Raw genomic sequence first — 10,262 nt, forward strand, 5'->3', positions numbered from 1 at the left:
GACTCAATCAGGGACATGTTGAAAATGTCAGTGAAGACACCTGCCAGTTGGTCAGCACATGCCCGGAGCACACGGCCTGGTAATCCGTCTGGCCCCGCAGCCTTGTGAATGTTGACCTGTTTAAAGGTTTTACTCATGTCGGCTACGGAGAGCGTGATCACACAGTCGTCCGGAATAGCTGATGCTTTCATGTATGACTCAGTGTTGCTTTCCTCACAGCGAGCATAGAAGTGATTTAGCTCGTCTGGTAGGCTCGTGTCACTGGGCAGCTCGCGGCTGTGCTCCCCTTTGTAGTCTGTAATAGTTTGCAAGCTCTGCCACATAAGACGAGCGTCGGTGCCGGTGTAGTCCGATTCAATCTTAGCTCTGTATTGACGCTTTGCCTGTTTGATGGTTCGTCTGAGGGCATAGCAGGATTTCTTATAAGATTCCGGGTTAGAGTCCCACACCTTGAAAGCGGCAGTTCTACCCTATAGCTCAGTACGAATGTTGCCTGTAATCCATGGCTTCTGGTTGGGGTATGTACGTACTGTCACTGTGGGAACGACGTCCTCAATGCACTTATTGATAAAGCCAGTGACTGATGTGGTGTACTCCTCAATACCATCAGAAGAATCCTGGAACATGTTCCAGTCTGTGATAGCAAAACAGTCCTCTAGTTTAGCATTTGCTTCATCTGACCACTTTTTTATAGGCCGAGTCACTGTTGCTTCCTGCTTTAATTTTTGATTGTAAGCAGGAATCAGGAGGATAGTATTGTGGTCGGATTTACCAAATGGAGGGCAAGGGAGAGCTTTGTACGCGTCCCTCTGTGTGGAGTACAGGTGATCTAGAATTGTATTCCCTCTGGTTGCACATTTAACATGTTGATAGAAAATAGGTAGATCTGATTTAAGTTTCAATGCATTAAGGTCTCCGGCCACTAGGAGCGCCACCTCTGGGTGAGCGGTTTCCTGTTTGCTTGTTTCCTTATACAGCTGACTGAGTGCCGTCTTAGTGCCTGCATCCATCTGTGGTTGTAAATAAATAAAAGTATAGCTGAAAACTCTAGGCAGATAGTGTTGACCCCAAAGAGATTCTCTTTGGGGTCAACCAGTGAAGGGTGCTTGTTTACAAGCTATTTTGATTTTCTTTTTCTTCATCCTTAAATATACTTCCCCTCATTCCACTCTGTCACGTCGTCTGATGTTCCATCAAAAAGTGATTATTTCGAAATATTATCTGCATTCGCACAAATAAGCAACCCAATTAGTGTGCCGGCGGCAGCTGAGTTATTTGGGAGAGATCTTTTAATTCTCCCTGAATGGAATATTAGAGACTGGCTGCAAAATACCCTTTTGGCACATCACTTGCGAATGTCAGATAATGAGTATTTGGGGGTGTTCCTCCCGTTGACCGTTCATTTGCATGTCCTTCATTGGAAAGCCCCCACGGCTAGGAGAGGGAGGATAAGCATGCCAGTGATATTATGGGCAGTTGTCTTGTCCTATAATTGACCATTGTCTGATCCCATATTCAAATTACAGTAATAAGCTGAGTTGTTTCTCTTTACCATGTTAATTTACTTCCCCTTGATGATGAACTCACTCCCACAAACTGTAGACCTTTTAGTATCTACCTATTAAAACATGTCGTGTAAGTGATCACGCTGTCATCAGTAGCCTACTGTAATGTTCTTCTGACAGAGTGTGATATAATTAAGAAATAATCCCCAAGGGGGTGTGGTATATGGCCAATATACCACGGCTAAGGGCTGTTCTTATTCACGAGTACCTGGATACAGCCCTTAGCTGTGGAATATTGGTCAACTGCCTTATTGTTGCTGGACCCCAGTAAGACTAGCTGCTGCCTTGGCAGGATAAATACAAAATATACCACAATCCCCCGAGGTGCCTTATTGCTATTATAAAATGGTTACCAGTATATTTAGAGCAGTACAAATACATGTTTTGTCAAACATGTGGTATATGGCCTGATATATCACGGCTGTCGGCCAATCAGCATTCAGGGCTCGAACCTCAAAGATTATAATGCCAGATCAATACATGGACCTGTTTTTCACAGCCTACATTCTACATTGATGAGGTTTTGAGGTTATTCTAATATAGATACACATACACTTCGTACAAAACTGTATGTAAAACTGTCTGAAAAAATAATGAGCAAGTAACTAGAACGAAGATAATTCAGACTTACTTTCCTTTGAGATACTACTTCCCCCTAAAACTACAGGAAACCTGCAATTAAAAAAAGGTGAAAATATGAAGCAGTAAATATTACCATTTAGGAAATCAGAATTGACCGAAAGGCAAACAGATTTGATTAATGTAATGCTTGACTGGCAAGCCTGAGCTTTCACTTCCAAACTAAATGAGAAAAATACACATTTGAAAAACATAACATAAGGTTTTTTAAGCTGTCAGGCAGTGGTGTAAATCCATTAGCAGTTCATGGCAGAGGAATCCACTGACAACGTCTTCTTTTCCCCATCTTCCTCTCGATGATTCATTCCACAATTACACGTCTGGCTGAAAGAGATCACATTTGATCAAGTCTCTGCTCTTAGATGTTGGAGGTTTGTCAGCTATCATTGGAGTAATATTGAGCAGTTATCTCTAAAGCTCCAAAACAAAGTACAAGGTGTCAATCATTTTAGAGATGCTGGTTGAGGAGTAAAAAGCTGGAATATTGTATTTAGTCCTTCTTTAATGTGAATAAGTGTGATTATGTGGAACTTTAGGCTAGTTGAAGTAACTTCTGCTTTTAAAAACAGTACATAATAGCACTGTATGTCTAATGAGTGGTTCTATACTGGGTGCTTGTTGAAATTTAGACCCTTTTAGTAAGTCTTCCTTGGAGTTGGATGAGAAGATGCTGTTGGTATTTGTCTTGGTATATTAGTTAAAATGTACAGCTTAAAATATAATTGTTTGTTCAATCAATAAATATTGCTTTTGAGTGCAGAGAGAGATTTTTGCTGTGCTTTGAAAAATTATATTAATGACATCTTGATTTCACCTTTTCTTTGTTTCATCCTACTACAATATAGCCAGTAATTGTGCACGTACGCACACACACACACACGCACACACACACATGCACACACACGCACACCCACTATTGCTAGCATTATCTCCAAGCAAAGTAGTACTACACACTACAACACATTTAATCTATATACAGACCGTGATTTCAGAAGGACTTTAATAGATGGGAGGGTGGGTTTTCCTTAGTTCCAGCCAGCTCTGCAGTACAGTGGTCCAGTACAATCTGTCCAGCAGGGGACACTGTGGTGCTGGAGAGGCACACAAACCAGCACTGTCTGAGGAGCCAGAGAATCTGGGAGTCTCAGAAACACATTCACAGAACAGCTCACTCTTAACAGATGCCCCTTGTGAAATAATTTATATAGTAAAACAGCTCATCCTTGGAGTGTGGTACACGTGTACCTTCAGCATGACATTCCCAGTCCTGCATTCCCGGTCATTCGTACAGGGACATAGAGGATTTGGTGAACCTTTACAGTATGAATATGTATAATTTCAACGTTTTCTCTGGTTAGAATAGGCACTGTTTAATGGTGGCAGTGCTAGCTGTTGAGTGTTGCCGGTAAGGGACGTGTTAAACTGATTGGGATGTCTTTTCCCTATGTGGGGTATACAGTGCTGTGTGCATTGTGTTTTCTCTAAGGCTACAGTGTGGCAGTGGTGTGCTGCAGTCTTGTTTCTGGTGATGCAGTGAAAAGAGACATGCAGAAACTATTGGAAGGCCCATTCCATTGCTCTGCTCAGAGACAGCTGTGTGTTCTAGTGATAGTATTCCTGCACCCACACTGAGAGAGCTGCATGGAAACAGAAGTGTGTGTGTGTGTATGTGTATGTCTCGCTAGGCAAGAGTGTGAGATCTACCAGGCTGTGTCTCAGACACAGGTAGTACAGACGCTGGCACATCCATACGACAGTCGTTCTCCCTCTGTCCTCAAATATCTCTGCTCTGAGAATGGATGATTAGAGTAATTAGCTTCCAATGCCAGACATTGTCCTCCATTCCCATCAGTGGCAGACTGTCGGTTTCCCCACCACACAGAGGGCTGGGAGTTTTGTCACACTAACAGGGTGACAGAGCTCTGGCAGGAGCTGCCTGTTTACATAACGCAGAGTTGTGACCACATCAGTCTCTGGTCAACACTGATGAGCTAATGGGGCCTATCGGGGCCTGCCGTCAGCAAGAGAGGGAGAGGGACAGGAAGGAGAGAGAAAGAGGGTGGAGAGAGAGAGGGTGGGGATGAGAAAGACAGCGATAAATAGAAAGGAAGTGTGGGAGGAGAAGAATGGGTGCCAGAGGGAGAGAGGATTGGATAGTGAGAGAGCAAGAGGATAGGAATAGATAAAGAAGAGAGAGAGACAGGGAGAGAGAGGGGGCAAGAGATGGGGGGGGGGGTCAAACCAAAGGAAATCAATGTAGTTCCCTCTTGCCGTGCTTCTCAGGCATGGGCATGATTAACTTAATTGGTTAATGATCATCGAGCCTGGGCTTGTGCCTAATCCTCCTGTGTGTTAGCCCCTTGTGACTTTGGCTCTGAGACTTCAGAGGGAGAGAGAGACACTTTAGATGCTTCCATAACATATACTCACACAGTCACAGAGACAGCTACACACACATACATATACATAGAGTATGTTATAGCACCAGAGAGCAAACTTCATGGTTTGGAGAACACTGAAGAGGCTAGATGTTTCCATAACACGCGGACCTATGAGATAAAGTCATGTATAACTTGCACTATTAAAGGAGTTATTTATACATTGAGTATACAAACCTCTTTCCATGACATAGACTGACCATGGGAAAAATGCCTTTGAACAGGGTATGGTAGTGTGTATCAAAAAGGGTCCAACACCCAAAGGACATCCAGCCAACTCAACACAACTGTGGGAAGCATTGGAGTCAACATGGGCCAGCATCCTTGTTGAACACTTTCAACACCTTGTAGAGTCCATGCCCTGACGAATTGAGGCTGCTCTGAGGGCAAAAGAGGGTGCAACTCAATATTATGTTTTGTACATGTTAGTGTTCTTGCAATAAGATTTATATTGGAAAAATATCCAGCGCTTTCAAAGTATTCTTTGGAGAACATAAATATGCTATAAGATGTCAAAATATCACCTCGCTAGTTGCTAGGCACTTTATACAGCAAAATCACTCTATTAATGAATTGTGTTGCGTCGGGATCTAAAAAGTTAATCCACCACGCAGAGGAGTCGGGATCTAAAAAATTAATCCACTACGCAGAAGAGTCGGGATCTAAAAAGTTAATCCACCACGCAGAGGAGTCGGGATGTAAAAAGTTAATCCACCACGCAGAGGAGTCGGGATCAAAAAAGTTATTCCACCACGCAGAGGAGTCGGGATCTAAAAAGTTCATCCACCACGCAGAGGAGTCGGGATGTAAAATGTTAATCCACCACGCAGAGCAGTCGGGATCTAAAAAGTTCATCCACCACGCAGAGGAGTCGGGATGTAAAATGTTAATCCACCACGCAGAGGAGTCGGGATCTAAAAAGTTATTCCACCACGCAGAGCAGTCGGGATCTAAAAAGTTAATCCACCACGCAGAGGAGGTGATTATGACGACAAATTACTCCAAAGAGAAGACATGAATATGTACAAATTACATTCCGTATCCCAACACAGTTTAAACGAAGAACTATATTTCACCTCCTGTAGGCCAAATTTAGACTGTTATACAAGAACACTGGCAATATCAGATTGTGCATATAATTTATGAGTTAAACCCACATATTTATGAATGGCAGAGCCTGATGTCCTTTGTGGTAAGCTATATTGTGAATTTATATAATGTATTCAAGTGAGCGGACACATGAGGAAATTCATTCATGAGTGGTTCACGCCTGATGCCCTCAAGTGACCTTCGTGCCCGCTCCCATACCCTATAATTCTGTATTTCTTCGTGACTGTAACTTGCATATACTGGTAGACTACAGAAGTCACATCCCGAATTGACAGATAAGTGGCAACCCTGATCAGAATCACCTGCTGCTCATCAGTTGCTTGATTGTGTTTCCTAAAAATGCTGTTTTGAAGGAAACAGATTTGTACCGTACCTACAGTCTGAAGAAGGCTGCAAAGCCGAAACATCTGTGTACGCTGTCCCTGATGCAGTGAAAATAATAAAAACATGTTTTTTATATGAAGTAAGCTTTATGCAACATCTTTTTGAGTGCAGACCCATCACACCTTTTTATTGATTATTTTCTCTCTAACACACACACGAATGGATGCACACAGGCTTGCACATACGTACGTATTCCTTGTTGTTTTAAAATTGCTATAGTGCAAACATAAGGTACTACAGTATCTACTGTATACAGTATTCACTGTATGAATGAATTAATGAATAAATTAAAGAATGACATTTTATTTCCATGTCAAATCGTCAGTTGGCAACCCATTGCTTACGGAATGAATTGACACACAATCAAACATTACAATAATTCAGTGATTTTTTAAATCTTCTGGTGTTCTGTGTAGTGCACATCACATAAAATATGTTTATTTTTATTTTTACATAATAGTAAATAAGGTTATCCAAGCAATAATTAAAACTCTAGAGCAGTAAATATAATAAAAATACAGATAAATGAAACGAAAGGACTTTGAACCCAGTATGGCACAAAAAGGAATTAAGTATGTGTGACTTTTTCCACATTTGCTATGTTACAGCCTTATTCCAAAATAGATTCAGTTGTTTTTTCCCCTCATCAATCTACACACAAAACCCCACAATGACAAAGCAAAAACAGGTTTTTAGATTGTTCAAGTTAAAAAACTGAAATATCACATTCTCATAAGTATTCAGACGCTTTAATCAGTACTTTCTTGAAGCACCTTTGGCAGTGATTACAACCTTGAGTCTTCTTGGGTATGATGCTACAAGCTTGGCACACTTACAGTGGCAAGAAAAAGTATGTGAACCCTTTGGAATTACCTGGATTTCTGCATAAATTGGTCATCACATTTTATCTAAACTTCATCTTGTCTAAGTCACAACAATAGACAAACACAGTGTGCTTAAACCAATAACACAGAAATGATTGTATTTGTCTTGTCTATATCATTTAAACATTCACAGTGTAGGTTGGAAAAAGTATGTGAACCCCTAGGCTAATGACTTCTCCAAAAGCTAATTGGAGTCAGGTAACCCGGAGTCCAATCAATGAGACAAGATTGGAGATGTTGGTTAGAGCTGCCTTGCCCTATAAAAACTCACAAAATTTGAGTTTGCTATTCACAAGAATCATTGTCTGATGTGAACCATGCCTCTAACAAAAGAGATCTCAGAAGACCTACGACTAAGAAATGTTGACTTTCATAAAGCTGGAAAGGGTTGCAAAAGTATCTCTAAAAGCCTTGATGTTCATCAGTCCACGGTAAGATAAATTGTCTATAAAATTAGTTCAGCACTGTTGCTACTTTCCCTAGGAGTGGCCATCCTGCAAAGGTGACTGCAAGAGCACAGCACATTATTCTCAATGAGATTAATAAGAATCCTAGAGTGTCAGCTAAAGACCTACAGAAATCTCTGGAACACGCTAACATCTCTGTTGATGAGTCTACGATACGTAAAACACTAAACAAAAATGGTTCATAGGAGGACACCACGGAAGAAGCCACTGCTGTCCAAAAAAAACGTTACTGCAAGTGAAGTTTGCAAAAGTGCACCTGGATGTTCCACAGCACTACTGACAAAATATTCTGTGGACAGATGAAACTACAGTTGAGTTGTTTAGGAGGAACACACAACACTATGTGTGGGGGAAAAAAGACACAGCACACCAACATCAAAACCTCACCCCAACTGTAAAGTATGGTGGAGGGAGCATCATGGTTTGGGGCTTCTTTGCTGCCTCAGGGCCTGGACAGCTTGCTATCATCGACGGAATCATCGCTATCATCGCAATCATTGGAAAAATGAGTTCCCAAGTTTATCAAGACATTTTGCAGGAGAATGTTAGGCTATCTGTCCGCCAATTGAAGCTAATGAGAAGTTGAGTAATGCAACAGGACAACAACCCAAAACACAGAAGTAAATCAACAACAGAATGGCTTCAACAGAAGAAACTTCTGGAGTGGCCCAGTCAGAGTCCTGACCTCAACCTGATTGAGATGTTATGGCATGACCTCAAGAGAGCAGTTCACACCAGACATTCCAAAAATATTGCTGAACTGAAACAGTTTTGTAAAGAGTAATTGTCCAAAATTCTTCCTGACCGTTGTGCAGGTCTGATCCACAACTACAGAAAACTTTTGGGTCAGGTTATTGCTACGAAAGGAGTGTCAACCAGTTATTGAATCCAAGGGTTCACATACTTTTTCCACCCTGCACTGTGAATGTTTACACAGTGTTTTCAATAAAGTCATGAAAACATATATAATTGCTTGTGTGTTTTTAGACTGTGTTTGTTTATTGTTGTGACCTAGATGATCAAATCACATTGTATGAACAATTTATGCAGAAATCCAGGTATTTCCAAAGGGTTCACATACTTTTTCTTGCCACTGTATATTTGAGAAGTGTCTCCCATTCTTCTCTGCAGAGCTTCTCATGCTCAGTCAGGTTGGGTGGGGAGCGTCACTGCACAGCTGTTTGCAGGTCTCTCCAGAGATGTTGGATCGGGTTCAAGTCTGGGCTCTGGCTGGGCCACACAAGGACATTCAGAGATTTGTCCCGAAGCCACTCCTGTGTTGTCTTGGCTGTGTGCTTATGGTCGTTGTCTTGTTGGAAGGTGAACCTTCACCCCAGTCTGAGGGCCTGAGCGCTCTGGAGAAGGTTTTCATCAAGGATCTCTCTGTACTTTGCTCCATTCATCTTTCTCTCAACCCTGACTAGTGTCCCAGTCCCTGCCGCTGAAAAACATCCCCACAGCATGATGCTGCCACCACCATGCTTTACCGTAGGGATGGTGCCAGGTTTCCTCCAGACGCTACACTTGGCATTCAGGCCAAAGAGTTCGCTATTGGTTTCATCAGACCAGAGAATCTTGTTTCTCGTAGTCTGGGAGTCCTTTAGGTGCATTTTGGCAAACTCCAGGGGAGCTGTCATGTGCCGTTTACTGAGGAGTGGCTTCCATCTGGCCACTACAATGAAGGCCTGATTGATGCTGCAGTGATGGCTGTCCTTCTGGAAGCTTCTCCTATCTACATAGAGGAACTCTGGAGCTCTGTCAGAGTGACCATTGGGTTCTTGGTCACATACCTTTCTAAGGCCCTTCTCCCCCGATTGCTCAGTTTGGCCAGGCGGCCAGCTCTAGGAAGAGTCATGGTGGTTCCAAACCTCTTCCATTTAAGAATGATGGAGACCACCATGTTCATGGGGACCTTCAATGTTGCAGAAATGTTTTGGTACCCTTCCCCAGATCTGTGCTCTACGGACAATTCCTTCGACCTCATGGCTTGGTTTTTGCTCTGACATGCACTGTCAACTGTGGGACCTTATATAGACAGGTGTGTGCCAAATCATGTCCAATCAATTTAATTCACCACAGGTGGACTCCAATCAAATTGTTGCAACATCTCAAGGATGATCAATGGAAACTGAGCTCAATTTTGAGTCTTCTAGCAAAGGGTCTGAATACTTATGTATATAATTTTTTTCCCCCGTTTCTTTTTGTGCATTTACAAACATTTCTAAAAACCTGTTTTCACTTCGTCATTATGGGGTATTGTGTATAGATTAACAAGGATTTTTTCAAATCTATTTTAAAATAAGGCTGTAATGTAACAGAATGTTGAAAAAGGGAAGGGGTCTGAATATTTTCAGATTGTACTGTACATAAGTGCCATTTGCTATATAGGAGCTAAGTATTTGTATAATTTCACTATAGGTTGCTCTTTTTCTTTTATTCCAGGTTTTATCAAAAAATTCCGCAGACGGAAATACACAATGGACAAAAAAGTATTCAGTTTCTCCTCATCGCTCATTGACATAATGCCAGGGTATATCTGGTGGGCTTTCTGGAAAAAGGACAATAGTCTATTGTGGTAGAAAGGGCAATAGAGGATTTAATTTGTTTCATTCTCTATTTCTCCGAGGTCACAATAACTACATAGTCGTTCCTCTTCCAATTCACAACAATACCGAACTTTTCCAATATGCAGGGGCAATATACCTAATCTTACTTGTGCACATAGCGATCTCTTGCCTTTAGGTAGGTTGTACGTAATATATCTCTCAAAAATGA

This window comes from Oncorhynchus nerka, linkage group LG9a (genome assembly GCF_034236695.1).
Source record: "Oncorhynchus nerka isolate Pitt River linkage group LG9a, Oner_Uvic_2.0, whole genome shotgun sequence".
NCBI classification, from domain to species: domain Eukaryota; kingdom Metazoa; phylum Chordata; class Actinopteri; order Salmoniformes; family Salmonidae; genus Oncorhynchus; species Oncorhynchus nerka.